The 15,625-nt window shown below is 38.5% G+C and overlaps 1 pseudogene across 1 annotated transcript; it reads left to right on the top strand.

Annotated features, from left to right (window-relative positions):
- Positions 1 to 268: 268 nt before the first annotated feature.
- Positions 269 to 967, top strand: LOC308414674 (survival of motor neuron-related-splicing factor 30-like; annotated as a pseudogene). The gene has a single exon. The product of its transcript is annotated as a survival of motor neuron-related-splicing factor 30-like (transcript).
- Positions 968 to 15,625: the final 14,658 nt, after the last annotated feature.

The following is a 15,625-nucleotide window of genomic DNA, read 5'->3' as shown; positions in this document are numbered from 1 at the left end:
CTGCTTTCCATCTCTCTTGTTGCCAAGAATGTTTCTTCATCTGTTGTGTTAAAAGTGCTCATTAAGATTTTATTTTTGCTTCTTCCTGCCTGAGCCTGGCTCCCCCCACTCCGATGCCCTTACCCCCCCCCCCCGCCGCTGGCCGAGTTTTCCCTTTTCTGACCAAATCTCATCCTGGTGGAAAATTTCCCTGTTACACCTGTCCTTGTCTCTGCTCTGCTCGCTTCCCCGACCCCTGCCCAGAGTCCCGTCCTCAATCCCACCCAAGATGTCAGAAGATCTGGCAAAACAGTTGGCTAGCTACAAAGCTCAACCCCAGCAAGTAAACGCTGCTCTATTGGGAAACGGAGAAAATGAAGGTCTGCTGATACTGAAGAAGGATTTGCAGGAAGTTATAGAATTGACCACAGACCTGTCAACTCAGCTTTAAAAAACTCTTGCAAGTTCACACAGTTTTGCGTCTACTCGGCGCATTCATGCCTGGAAAGTAGGGGCCAAGTGCAGGGCCGTCTGGAGTGAAGACTGTTCTGAAGCGGAGATTGAGGAGATAGATTTAGAAAGTGGCACCGCTGCAATCCCCTTTGCTGTTTCTGGCAATGCTGAAGCGACTCCATTGTTGAACCTCAAGCCTGTAGAGGAAGGAAGGAAAGCAATAGAGGACCGTGGCAACAAACCCATGTCAAAAAAAAAAAAAGATTGCCCAGCAGCGTGAATGTAAAAAGAAAACAGCTTTGAGAAAAGCACAGATCTTGATCAGGAGCGAGAGGACCAGAAGGTGAAGTGGTGGCAGTTCAACAAAGGGACCAAGTCAAAAACCAAGATGGGCCACGGAAAGAGGACTATTTTTGCTTCAGCAGAAAGTGTAACGGGCGAAGTTGGAGTTGGAACTTGTGGAGTTGCTGTCTAGCCCACGGCAAGGCATCGGGATGCATCTAAATACAATGTCAGACATTTGATGCCCCAATAATCAGAAAAAAAAAAAAAAAAAAAAAAAAAAAAAAAAAAACGGTTGGGATTTCATGTCTGCAGGGCTTCCCATTTACCTTTTCATCCTTATCTTTTTCTAAAGGTAAATTAGTCGTTAGATGAGGAAGGAAGATACGTTGCTGTCATCGTTTGGCTTTGGTAGAATGAAACTTGGAGACATTTGATAACCGTCTCATTTCACAGTTCATTCCTACTTACCACAGCTTCCTCAGGACGTTGAACAAGGCGACTTTCTTAGGTAAATGCTGCTCAAGTCAGCACTTAGATGACTTACGCACTTCTGGCTCCATTTAACTGATGTGTAGATCGTTTATAAGTCCTAACTTGGAATTTTCAGATGCTTTGCACTTGACTTATTCCAACGTTCACTAGAACAGTGAGGCAAAATGCCAGCCTGCTAAAGAGAGCCTCTTCAGTTTTACAACCTGGCCATTGTCCAGACAAGCCCAAGTATAGGTTAAGTTATAAACAGCAAAGTTTATTTTGCGTTTTTTTTCCCTTGACTTACTTGCTTCCTGGGCCTGTTAGGTCACTTCTACAATCGACTCACCTTGTATTTTTTTGTCATTGAGTTTGAATTTTATATTAAAAAACCAAACAAACCATGTGTAGGATGTGCTCTCCTTCTTTCTCTGGTGGTTTTTTTTTTTTTTTTTTTTTTTTTTTTTGGTGCCTTGTATTTTTTTTTTTTCTTTGTTGGCTTTTCACTTGTGTCACTCACTTTTCACAAATGTGGCAGCATTTTTGGGATGTTTATATGGGAAAACAAAAAACTGATGTATAGCTCTGTATGTAGTATAGACGGTATTTTTGTAAAAACAACAACAAAACCTCAAGGCTAAATTCATGAACAAGAGCGCTGAATGTTTCATGATTAAATTTTCCTGTATTTCTTGTGCATTAATCTGACCATAATTTCACTGTATATTATGTTCATGTAGCTGAGTTTATAATTTTTATTAATGAGATCAATTTACCAGCATTTGTTGGCATAAGTGAAGCACCACAGTCATCCCGAGTTGAGTTTAAGCCAAAACAAAGGCATGAAAAAAGGGTCTTCCTGTTAATTGGAAGAAGATAATTTTTAGAGTGTGTGTTAATTTCAGTTTTGTATGCTTAACTTTAATAACGTATTTTTAAAATATTCAAAAAAGATTTTATTTTTTATAATCGGTTATTTTGTTTATTTACATTTCAAATGTTAACCTCCTCTAGGTTCCCCCCCAGAAAACTCTCACTCCACCCCTCCTCCTGCCTCCATGAAGGTGTTCCCCCACTCATTCACCCGCTTCTGCCCCACTGCCCTTTCATTCCCCTAACTCTACACGTCATACCTTTATAAAACAATTTGTACCTAACTTGAAGATTATTTTCTAGTTGTTAGTCTTAGTCTTCGATGGATATGCTTTTGAATAATAAAAACTTACTTTTAAAAAAAAAAAAGTTTTTATCTTTTGCATTCCAGAAACAAGGTAAGTACAAGGCAAGAACATTCTTTCTTAAGAGTGTGGCCTGAATTTTATGCATTATTTCTACTTAGGGCTATGCAGAGTTTGCATGTATCAGCTCTCTAAAGCATTGTCCATCTTCAAAGACCCGTGTGAGTTGATTAAATAAAGCCAAAACAAAACTAAATTCCATAAAATCATTATCGAACACATATACTCTAAAAATGGGGTAAATCATAGGTTTACCTGTATGTATTTGCATTTTCTAAGCACAGAGATAAAATTCAAGAATACAGCAAAACATAAAAAGTTCCTAGGGGAATAGAGGTTTTGAACAGGAGTAACCACAAAAAAGACTCCATACCTGGCTCAGTTTTGAATATATACACATGTAAAAGAATGTTCTGATGGTGAGTGGGTAGTTCAGATCATTAGTTTGGGGAGGCAGAGGCCGGCAGATCTCTGTAAGTCTGAGGTTAGCCTGAGCTTCTTAGTAAGGACATGTCTAAAAATAAAGTCTAAAGTTTCGATTTGATAAGAAACTGGATAATGTAGGTCTTACAAAGAATAATATTGCTTTAAGCTTTAGCTCTTTGGGTTTTTTTATTTGATAATTGATCTCTACAATTTACTATAATAGAGATAACAAGGCAAGAGAAAACATGTCCAGAAACTAGATGTAATGTTTGAGAACTTGTTTGTAATATCAACATTCAAACAATCTTTTGTTCTTCCGATGTTAAAATATAGTGATGTTTACAGCATGTAATATGACCAGGAACTTTTTATGCATATATAATTATATGGAATTGGCAATGTTTCCAAATATTTTACCTTTAAAAATTATATTAAAACCCAGAATAAAAAAGGCCAGAAGGAAAAATATTTCCAGTATGAGATGTGTTAAACTGCTTACAATCTTCTTAGAAAAGAAAGTGGTACATTTTATTCTTAGCAACATTTTTTTCTTCTTCAGGATATCAAGAGTTATGGATGCAGATTTGATGTTGATGATATGAATGATTAATGTTTCTGGGGATTTATCATAGCTGGGATTTGACATAGTTGTAGAGATAAATGAATTTTTTGGATGCTGAACATTTAACTTCTACAAACACCAAAAAGTTATTTTTGAACTACATATGGTAGCACACACCTGTAATGCCAACATTTAGGAGACTGTGGTAAAAGAATAAGTATAAATTCAAGGTCAGGCTAATCTACAAATTGAGTTTCAGGCCAATCAGAGCTATATAAGAACTCTTGTCTTAAGAAAATAATGAAAATTCTCAAATAATCTATATCTCTTTTTTTTTGATGATTGGACACAAGTCTTAATACTATATGTGAAGTGCCACAAAGCCCTAAAGCAAACAGAACACTGCCTACATACACGCCTTTGTAACATGTATACATGTAATACCTTCAGAGACCAGAAGATGTGACTGGATCCCCTGCAACAGGAGTTAGCTTGTTGTGAACTTCCATATGGGTGCTAAGACTCAAACTTGGGTCTTTGGGAACAAACAAAGTGCTTTTATCTGCTGAGCCATCTCTCCATTATTATTAACATCCTTGTTTGAATGCGGTGGTGGTTTAAATGAAAACGGACCCCATAGGCTCATAGGGCACAGCACTATTAGGAGGTGTGGCCTTGTTCCGTAGGTATGGCCTTGAAGGAATAACTTTGTCACTAAAGGTGGGCTTCAGGGTTTCAAATGCTCAAGCCAGACCCATTTTTTCTCTCTCTCCTTCTCCCTTTCCCTCTCCCTCTCTTTCTCCTTCCCTCCCTCTCCCTCCCTCCCTTTCCCCCTCTTCCTAATAACTGCTAATCTAAATGCAGAAGTATCAGCTACATTCCAGCACCATGTCTGCCTACTTATTACCCTGCTTCCGGCCATGATAATGGACTCAACGTCTGAAACTGTGAGCCAGTCCAAATTAAATGTTTTGTTTTTTATGAGTTGTCCTGGTCATGGTATCTCTTCACAGCAAAAACAAAACAAAACAAAACAAAACAAAAACAAAAACAAAAACAAAAAAAAAAACCAAAACCCTAAGACAAATGTCTTCAGGAAAATACTTTCTATTAGGCAATTTTGGCTTCATCAGTTGTATTTAAAAGTTTTTAAAGATTTATTTATTGTATGTGAGTACACTGTAGCTGTCTTCAGTGTACACTACAGAAAAGGGAATCAGATCTCATTACAGGGGGTGGCTGCTGGAAATTGAACTCAGGACCTCTGGAAGAGAAGAAAGTGCTCTTAACAACTGAGTCATCTCTCGAGCCTGTGTTTAAATTTTTTATCCTTCAGCAAGAAAGGCAAACTAGATCCATGGGCCAGGAGACTTCCTGCTTTCCTGTGTATCCTTCATTTTAAAGATGTTTTGTTGATGTTGTTGTTTCAATTATGTTGTTAATGTTTTAACCCTGCCTCTGTAATACAGAGGGAAATGAGAGGAAATAACACAACTGTTTTTAGAATGCCAACACCTATGTACTGGCTGGTTTTGTATCAGCTTGACACAAGCTGGGGTTATCACAGAAAAAGGAGCCTCAGTTGAGGAAATACCTCCATGAGATCCAGCTGTAAGGCATTTTCTCAACTAGTGATCAAGTGTGGAGGGCCCAGCCCATTGTGGGTGGTGCCATCCCTGGGCTGGTAGACCTGGGTTCTATAAGAAAGCAGGCTGAGCAAGCCAGGGGAAGCAAGCCAGTAAGTAACATCCCTCCATGGCCTCTGCATCAGCTCCTGCTTCCTGACCTGCTTGAGTTCCAGTCCTGACTTCCTTTGGTGATGAGCAATGTGGACAGTGTAAGCTGAATAAACCCTTTCCTCCCCAACTTGCTTCTTGGTCATGATGTTTGTGCAGGAACAGAAACCCTGACTAAGACTGCCTAATACTGGTTTAGTGTTCTGTCTTTAAAGCAGATTCTATTATTCTTTCCAAACTGGTAACACTAGGCTATAGTGAGCTAGTCTCAGAAAAGAAACAAATTTGGAAAGGCTGCAGATTTATGTGAGAGGTACCAGGGAAATTTTTCAGAGAGAGAAGCAGGGTGGGGGAGTTCAGGAAGGTTCCACAAAGGAATGGCCTAGAGAGGATGCTAGATAAGTCTTGTTGAATGATCAGATGAATTTTAAAAACCCTTCTTGTATTTGTTAACTGTGTGTGTGCATGTGCACACATGCGGGCATATGTGTGCTTTGCTTATCTTTTGGATACCACTCCGTTGTGCTTACCCTTTAAAGTATTAAGATTCTTGACAGGTAAAACAGAAGAGATTAGCCTGGCTATGTAATCTAGGAGTTGCTACCAGGGCTTTGCATCAAGATGAATTCTGCAGCCCTCCAAAACATTGCACTTAACAGTATTCCTTCCCAGTTTGTTTCCAGCTTGGAATCAAGAAGAGTAAAAAGTATGAGACACAGAAGCAGTCAGATCAACAGTCCCAAGCCACCACACCCACCAAGGGGCAAGTCCAAGGCTCAAAGTTAGGTCTGGTAGGACAGGACCATGTCACTTGGCACTTACACCTTGATCTTCGTCTTTGAAGATAATCCTGGGAAAGGTCTATCCTTGACTATTTCAGGGAACATTTGCATGCTTTCAGAAGCAGTTTTAGCACAGATAAAAAGGCCACATCGGGAATTGTGTGTCCAGTAAATGGAATGAAGTCATGAAATTGGACTCTGAAGGTCAAACAGTAGAGGGAAATATGCACAGTACCATATATGAATGCATGAGTGACTTGATGGATGGACTGATGGATGTGTGGGTGGACAGATGGATGGCGGATGGAATTTCATTGCTTTCTTTGTCACTACTGTCTTGAGGGGAACTTCAAATGACCTGAATGTCAAAGATAAGACCTTAAGCTGCCAGAAGACACTAAATTTATCACAGCAAGAAAGTAATAAGCAGATGTCTCCTGGCTGGACTATTTCTGTCCAGTTAATAAATGAAACTGCAGGTAACCTAGAGACCACTCATTGTGGAGTGCTGAGAAATCTCTCAGGTTCTGTGTGACATCAGATTGTAGAATTTTTTTTCTTGCTATAGATCTTTAATGGGTTTAGACTCCCATGTGTTGTGTGGGAATTATACTTCTTTATGGACATCTTGGTACAGCCGAGGAACTTTCACGTTTGAAAACTGATGAAAGGCTATGAAGCAGTCCAGTGCAAATAAGGTTGTTGTTGGGAGGGGTTGTTTGTTATTATTGTTCTTGTTGACAAGGTTTCATTATGTATGCCTAAATGAGTTAACTCTGTAGATCATGCTGGCCTCAAACTTGTAGACATCTACCTAGCCTAGGCCTCCTGAGGGCTGGAATGAAAAGTATGTGCTGCCAGAGCTCTTAACCACTGAGCCATCTCTCCAGCCTCCATATGATGACTTCTTAGTAGGGAAAAAAAGCAAAGTACAGCTTTCCTAAGAGCTCACCCACTGGGAAAGAATTGCTTTACCTTCTCATGCTTACTTTAATCTGTCTTGACAAAATAAAGGCTTTTTTTTTTTTTGGCAATTTAACAGTTCCTTAGCTTTTAGCTGAAAGAAAGTTAATTAAATGGAGTGCTGCTAATATTTAAGGAAAATGTGCAGTCTTTGAAGGACTGGAGTTAACTTGTTTTCCAAACTGATAATGATGCAGCAAATGGGGGGTGGGGAGATGGCTCATCAGATAAGAGCCCTGGCTGCTCATCCAGAGGACCTCGGTTCAATCCTCAGGACCTACACAGAAGCTCAGAGCTTCTGTAACTCCAGTTGCAGAGGATCCTAAGCCCTTTTCTGGCCTTCAAGGTATGGGCAGGACAGTGTTACAGAAACATATATACCAGCAAAACACACATAGAAATCAATAAACAAATAAATAACACAGGCATCACCCCTGGGGTTGCATTGTTATGTTCGCTTTTGTTCACGTCCTGTTAAGGCTTGTCAGCCCTCAATTTGCTTGCCTAGACAAAAGAAGTCTTAAATGGTGCTTTTATCTTATGTACGGTTTTACATTTGCATTTTGCTTTGTCTAAGCTTTGTGTGAACACGATGCAATAAAAAATGAGCACACCACTCCCTGAAGATTTATAGACAGTTAACACTTGCTGGGGGTGGGGAGCTTTTGGAAGTTAATGGTTGATGGGAGAGGGGCAAATAGTTTTTCTATTGTTTCAGCCTTGTTAAAATGTATCTTTAAAATGCAAAGAAAGAGATTCCCTATTATTCTTAGTTTTACAAAAAGTAGTGAATCCCAATGATAGTCCAGATAATTCAGGAAGCTTTTAAAATTTTAATGAAATTCCTGTGTGTGAATATGTGTGTCTTTGAATCTATATGATTTTTCCTGTGCTTTTTTATTCTGTTTGTTTTGTTTCATCCCAATATTTTTGTCATTTTATTTTATTTTGTTACAATTCTTTAGAAATCTGGTTGTTTTCTAAGGAGAGACAGAAATAATATGGGTCAGAATGGGAGGAGAATTGGGAAGGGACTAGAAGAGGTTGTTAGAGGAAAGCCATAATAAAAACATATCCCATAAAAATCTATTTCCAAATAAAGGAAAAAGATATTTCTTCTTAAAATTTTCTTGACATGTCTAACAATTTGGGTTTTAAAAAAACCTTCTAATAAAGTCAAGTACTTCAAAATAAAAAAAATATTGTCTCACTACACTAAAGTAAGCAACAATATTAAAGCCCCGCTCTCTCTCTCTCTCTCTCTCTCACTCACACACACACACACTACACAAAATTAAAAGAGGAACTAGTTAAGGAGAGGAAGGTCAAAAGTGAGCCTGCAGCAGGAACAAGACAGGCAATGGGTAAATATGGTCAAATTATATGGATCCAAGAAAATGAAACCCATTTTTATATATGATTAATGTATGCCAATACAAAAACATTAAAAAATGTAACTTGCAACAAATGAGCATATCTGGGCAGGGTAACTCGTGCCTGCCTCAGAGTCTAGTGCTGCAGAGGCAAGAAGGGTCAGGAGTCCAAGGCCATCTTTGAAGGCAAAATAAGATCAAGATTAGCCTAGGCTTCATGAAAGCAAAAGAAAAAACCATGGGCATTGAGCCACAGGCCTTTCTCTTCAAGAGCTGTATCAGTAACCAATAAATCCATGAATAATTGGAAAGCTGCAAATCAAAATTACAATGATATATGTGCATAGTAGAGCATACCTTAATCAGAGAGACGACTGTAAGTCTGAAACCTGTCTGGTCTACGTTACAAGTTCCAATCCAGCCAGGGCTACATAGTAAGTTCCTGTCCTGAAAAATTATAATAATATACAACTTCAGGTCAATACAAGACCACACTACTAATAGAAACAAATGTATTCTAGTATCTGTTGGTGAGCACCTGGGGAAACTGGGATCTTCACTGTTTAAACACAGATATTCATATCAGCAATTCCGCTCTTAGAAGTGTGTCTAAAGAAATGAAAACACATCCACACAAAACCTGTTGGATAAATGGTCCAACAAGGGAGCATTGTTTAAAATAGCTATAAAGGGAAAACAATCAAGTTGCATCAGAGGATGAGTAAATGTGCTGTGTGGACACATGAAATGTTGTTTAGTGAAATAAATGTATAAAAAGTTTGGATAACATATATAAACACTAACAATGTGCTATATGAAAAAGCTAGTCACAAAGGCCACACACTGTACTATTCCATCTATACAAAATATCCAGGAGAGAACAACTCTGAAAGAGCAGAAAATAGATTAGTACTTGACTCAGCTGGAGAGTTGGGAAATAATGAGGAGTGATTGCAGATGGTGATCTGGTCTCTTTTGGGAGAAGCTTCAGTGATCAAAATGTTCCTAAATCAATTGTAGTAATGATTGCATAACTCTATGAACATTTCTGAATATCATTGAGTTGCATACTTAAATGGTCAAATTGCATGGTATGAATAATGGTATAAGAGTATATCTCAGTGAGTCTGATATGCACACAGATATATGACACATGATATGACCACGTATATATATTTTACGGAATTATTTTATGAGTGACTGTGATTTAGGACAAATGTCGGAGGTTTACCTCTGGAGAATATTGCTGTGATTCTCCTTATCCTTTCTGGGGTACTTAGAACATGCTTTCCATGTGTCTTTTGGTGTCACATTCCATTTTCTGGTCATTGAGTAGATGCAGGGGAAAGTGATGCAGGGAGCAAAGAATGCTAAACCGGCCTGCATTCTTCATCTCTTTAAATAGATGAGGTCTATATGGTGTGTATAAAGAAACATACTGCAGTTTAACTCAGTGCTTATGGTTGAACTCCTTAGTTATGGTTGAGGCAGGAACTAGGATAAAGCAGAGCTCTGTCATTGAGAGAAATGGCTGTTAACCTGGTTATTACTGCATAAACAATGGGAGACCGGCTACTAATGTCTATAAATCACAGATATGCTGTGGATGAAGCAAACATTTCAGGAGAGCAGTAAAGACCTTTTGGCTAAGTACACAACAATAAATGTATGTGAACTTGTGTCATGAATGTAAGGATCCAGACACATGAGAAAGAGAGAGAAAGAGAGAAAGAGAGAGAGAGAGAGAGAGAGAGAGAGAGAGAGAGAGAGAGAGAGAGAGAGAGAGAGAGAGAGAGAGAGAGTCTCACGCAAATTGATTTCTGGTATGTCTTAAAGGTTTTATTTATTTAAACTTGTAGTAAGTGAGGGCGAAGCATTTTTGTTTAATAAAAAATTTATTTTTTGTAGTCTTGCATACATGTAATCTGACATATTAATCTTAACTATATATCTTGATAAAATTTGATAGCCATGCTATCCCAGGCCAGGTCATGGAGCAGAGACTTCCTCCTACTTCAGAAGCTCTTAACCTCAGTGATGTTCCTCTACCCCATCCTGGTACCCATTGATGAAGTTTATATCTTGAGATTCTTATAAATGAGAACACATCTTCCATCTTCTTCTCACCCAGCCTTCTGATTGTTTTAGGTTCTACAGAAAGAGTAAAGATGTCTATACCCTTTTATATAACAATAGAACATTATTCTTTCTTGTTCTTCAGTATTCCTTTGATTAAACACATCAAAATGTACATGTACAGTCTGCAGGCAACAGATCTGGAGAGTTCTCACCATCTACAAATTTGTAAGGCAATTCCCAAATGTCAGTTTCTCTGGCCTTACATTTCTCTATTTGTCCTTGTGCTTTTGTTACTCTGGCAAAATCAAATATAGTGCTTCAAATCCTATCAATATCACCAGAAAACACATGGCCAAACAATAATGCTACTTGCTTTCCAGAAGTTGTAAATAATATTCTCAAAAGTATTGGCCCTAATCTGTGTTTGCTAAGACTTGAGAAGATTTCTAGTCTCTCAGACCTGGAGTCAATATGAAATAACACCTAATAACCTCATGATCCTTGGTAAAGTATTTTCTTTTTTCTTTGCTGTTAGGTGAAGATAATAACATATACTCCATGGGTCTAGTCTATGGGTTTAATGTTTGCTATATAGCAGCTAGTCAATAACTCCTAATTTACCTCTCCCCTATTTTTCCTCCTTCTCTTCTTTCCTACTCCCCGTTCCCCCTTTCCTATCTTTGACTCCCTTCCTCTTTTAAAAAGATTTATTTCATATATTTGAGTACAGAGTCACTGTCTTCAGACACACCAGAAGAGAGCACCAGATCCCAGTACAGATGGTTGTGAGCCACCATGTGGTTGCTGGGAATTGAACTCAGGATCTCTGGAAGAGCAGTCAGTGTTCTTAACTGCTGAGCCATCTCTCCAGCCCTCCCTTTCTCTCTTAATGAGAGTTGACAAAAAATGATGGCAGTATTAAACCCTTATAATTGTCATTATCTTAAACAAAAATTCTGTAGTGGCATAGATAAAAGAGGTGGGCAGAGGACAACTGAAGGAGGAAAAAGAATAAAATACATGGGAAGACAAGACATCATGTTCTCATCTTTAAAATAAAGTTCTTCATCAGAGGTGGAGATGTAGTGAGCAGAAGAGATCACTGGATGCAAAAATTAAGCCTTACTGATCAGTGTAAAATATACTGAGAAAATAATAGGCTGATTCACCGATAATGACATATTATAAGGAGAACTGTGCTGAATTGAAGATGTGTCCATGAGACAGCATATCAAAATTAAAGTCTTATTTGCATATATAATGTCAGTTAGAGCCAATGTTCAGTGCATGATAATGCTTCCTCTAGGGCAACCATTAGGTTGATTGGCACTGATTTCTATACCCACATGGGATGTTGGTTTTGCTCATGTAATTGCTAGCATAGTTAAAGCATGATGTTAGGGAAATGGGTAGAAAGAAGACTGCACAGAAGCGGTGTCACATGAATGTGGCAGTTTATGTGCTGATTTAAGGACATAAATCATTTAAACAACCCCGAACAAAAAAAGCTCAGCATTCTATACATCTTCTTGCTCACTCCAGATTATTCTCGAGGCAAAAAGTATTATTTGTATTATTCCTATACAAAGAGTGTTGATTATTCTTTTGGGAATGAATGGGTTTACTTTTATAATAAAAATTAAAGTGTACATGTGAAAGAAATGGTAGCACATTGCAAATATGGTTCCATTCAGCCCTTGCTTTCTCACTTCATCATAATTCTGTTTTCTTAGTGCTGATTCTCCCAGTCTATTTTCCAACCTCCTAATTCTAGGCAGGCCATATGCCTTAGTTTGATCAATAAGATATTACAAATTTCAAAGTACTACCTGCTGAAGGCTTGCTGCTCTACTGCTCTTGGAACCCTGAGAGCACCAGGTACCCAGATCCCAGGAAGCCTCCTGTAAGATGAGGAAGTTACTTAGAAGAGACAGAGACACCCCAGTTGACATCCTACCAGACACTAGACATGTGAGTGAAACTGCTTTACATAATCTGATCAGCACTTGTTCGATAGCCATCTAGTCCCTAATATATGAGCAAATCCAGAAAAGACAAGCCCAGACAGGCCAGATTAAGACATCTGCTCCCAGAGTCCTCAAAAACATGACTCAAGCAAAATGATTGTCTCTTTCTTGCCAAGTTTAAGTTTCTGGTATCTGTCATATAACAGGAGCTAAATGGTATTTGTGAACTCTAGTTTCTTCTGTCCACAACCTCAGTTCTAGTGCTCTTAATAGAGAAGAATTCAGATGGGACATAGTAGTAGTAACTAAACACAAGTGTTTAGAGCAAGCCCTAAAGACACAGAAATGGCTGAAGTCAGACTCAGGGACTTTCCAGTCATCCCAAGGCCCTCTAGAAAGCCCTAGATAGGGTCCTGATGAATGTCACAGTTAGCTCATGCTCTAATCACCCAATTCTGATAAACAAAACAAGGACAAAAACCCACAGAGATAAGGTCTCATGGAAAGGGCCCAAATATACATCAGCAGCAGCCTAAACCCCCTCATGTAATGAATCCAAAGGTCACTGTAACCCAACAATGTGACATTATCACCCCATGCTGTTGCTGAAATCTGCCCTCAGAACTGGACAAAAATTGTGTACTTTGAAACCTCAGGGTCATCTCTGTCCCGCTAGCAGAAAGACCCCAGTGTACTGGACTTATTAAACCTCGTGCTTATTGCATTGTTCTCAGACTCTGTGTCTCTGTGGGAGTGGGCAGGCACCCTGATCGTTGGGCCACGTGGGTCCAACACAAGCAAGGAAGAATTTAGAAAAACAGAGGGCTGGGTTAGTGGGATGGCTTAGTGGAGAAAACACTTGCTATTACAGCTTGACAAAAGGCCCAGAAATCACTTTTAAAGGAAAGAGCTAAATCTTCAAAATTTTTCTCTGACTTTTGCATAGATGCTGTGACATGTCTCTCTCTGTCTGTCTCCCTCCCCCCCCCCCCACACACACACTGAAGGGAACAAGAGGTGGGGAGAGAGAGGAAGTTAGAGAGACAGACAGAAAGAGAGAGGCAGAAAAACAGGGACAGAAACAAAGACAGAGAAACAAAGAGAAAGAGACAGAGATAGAAAATTATGACGTACCAAAGTCCCACAATCCCTTTGACAACACACAAAAGGAAAGTTTTGTACTCACAGAAGCAGCTTTTCTATGTTATTCTGTTGTGTTTCCCCAGGGTGTGTCTTCCCAGAAGTCCACTTAACTCAGAATTCAGTCTGGTATATAAATATGACACAATAATATGCAAAAGAGTTTAAATATCCAAAGCTTGAAAGGTTACTAGAAAAAAAGGGTAACAGCTCTCTAAACATACCCCTAGTCAGGAAGTCTCCTAATTGCTTTTAACTGACTTACCTAGAGACCACTACCACCCATTGGATTTTGGGGTTTTTTTTTCCTCTTACAACTTTATTTAAAAAAGAGATATACATGTACAAATTTTAAAGGCATTTTGGCATAACACTATATGAATATATTTTTGTCAGTACTTAATTGTTTTAGAGGTTTGATAGTATGCATTGAAATCTTACTAGTTACCATAAGCATAAAGTACATGTAGAACAGAATGTAACATGGAAACATTCAGAGTTTTCTTAGTGTGTATAGATTAAACATAATCATTCTTGAATACAAAAATTTGCCACAAGACTATATTCTTAGCTCCTGAATTATTAATGATTTAAGGTCCAGGTGTACCCCACTCTGAGACGGTGCTATACACTTTTTTTTTTTTTTTAAGAAAGGATGAGGCTTTCACTTTTTGGCCTTTGTTTTTCTGGAGCTTCATATGCCCTGTAAGTTGTGTCTGGGGAATTCAGAACTTTCTGAGGGCTAGCATCTAATTATCAGAGACTGCATATTATGTCTGTTCTTTTGTGACTGGGTTACCTAACTCAGGATGCTATTCTCTAGATGTGTCCATTTTCCTATGAATTTCATAAAGTAATTGATTCTAATAGATGAGTAGTACTCCATTGTGTAAATATACCACAATTTTTGTATCCATTCATCTACTGAAGGACATCTGGGATATTTTCCAGCTTCTGGTTAATATAAATAGGGCTACTATGAACATTTTGGTGCATGCGTCCTTAATGTATGTTGGAGCATCTCTGGGGTATATGCCCAGAAGAGGAATAACTGGGTCTTCAGGTAGTACTATGCCCATTTTTCTCAGAAACTGCCAGACTGATTTCCAGAGTGGTTGTATCAGTTTACAACCCCACCAACAGTGGAGAAGTGTTCCTCTTTCCCTGCATCCTTGCCAGCATCTGCTGTCATCTGAGTTTTTGATCTTAGCCTTTCTGATTGGTATGAGGGTTTTTTTGATTTGCATTTCCCTGATGACTAGGTATGTTGAACACTTCCTTAGATGCTTCTCAGCCATTCCTCAGATATTCCTCAATAGAGAATTTTTTATTTAGCTCTGTACCCCATTTTTTAATAGGGCTGTTTGATTCTCTGGTGTCTAACTTCTTGAATTCTTTGTATACCTTGGATATTAGGCCTCTATCAGATGTGGGGTTGGTAAAGATCTTTTTCCAATCACTTGGCTGCTGTTTTCTTTTCTTTTTTTCTTTTAAAAACAAAGATAAATGTACAAAATTTCAGCATTTTTGCATAAAAGTATATGAATCCATTTTTAAGGTTATTTTTAAGGTTGTAATTAAGTATTTGTGGGCACATATACATACACATATGTATATATGTAACAATAATATAGGAAAAGAGGCTATTAATTTGAGGGGTAGGAGAGAAACTAGGAGGGGCTGTAGGGAGGAAAGGGGGATGTGATACAGTTCTATTTTAATTAAAATATATTCTTTTTTTGTTGTTGTTGAACTTCACACAGTCTGTGAGTTGTTTCTGTGGTGTTCAGAGATTTCTGGGGTTAGTATCCCATTATCAGTGACTGCATATTATGTTTGTTTTTCTGTGACTGGGTTATCACACTCAGGGTGATATTCTCTAGATGCATCCATTTTCTTAAGAATTTCATTAAGTCATTGTTTCTGATAACTGAGTAGTACTCCATTGTGTGAATGTACCACAATTTTTGTATCCATTCATCTACTGAAGGACATCTGGGTTCTTTCCAGCTTCTGGCTATTATAAATAGAGCTGCTATGAACATTGTGGTGCATGTATCTTTGTTGTATGTTGGAGCATCTCTGGGGTATATGCCCAGAAGTGGAATAACTGGGTCTTCAGGTAGTACTATGTCCATTTTTCTGAGGAACCACCAGACTGATTTCCAGAG

This window comes from Micromys minutus (genome assembly GCF_963924665.1).
Source record: "Micromys minutus genome assembly, chromosome: X".
NCBI lineage: Eukaryota > Metazoa > Chordata > Mammalia > Rodentia > Muridae > Micromys > Micromys minutus.
The sequence above is the reverse complement of the archived record's forward strand: the minus strand, read 5'-3'. Positions and strand labels throughout refer to the sequence as shown.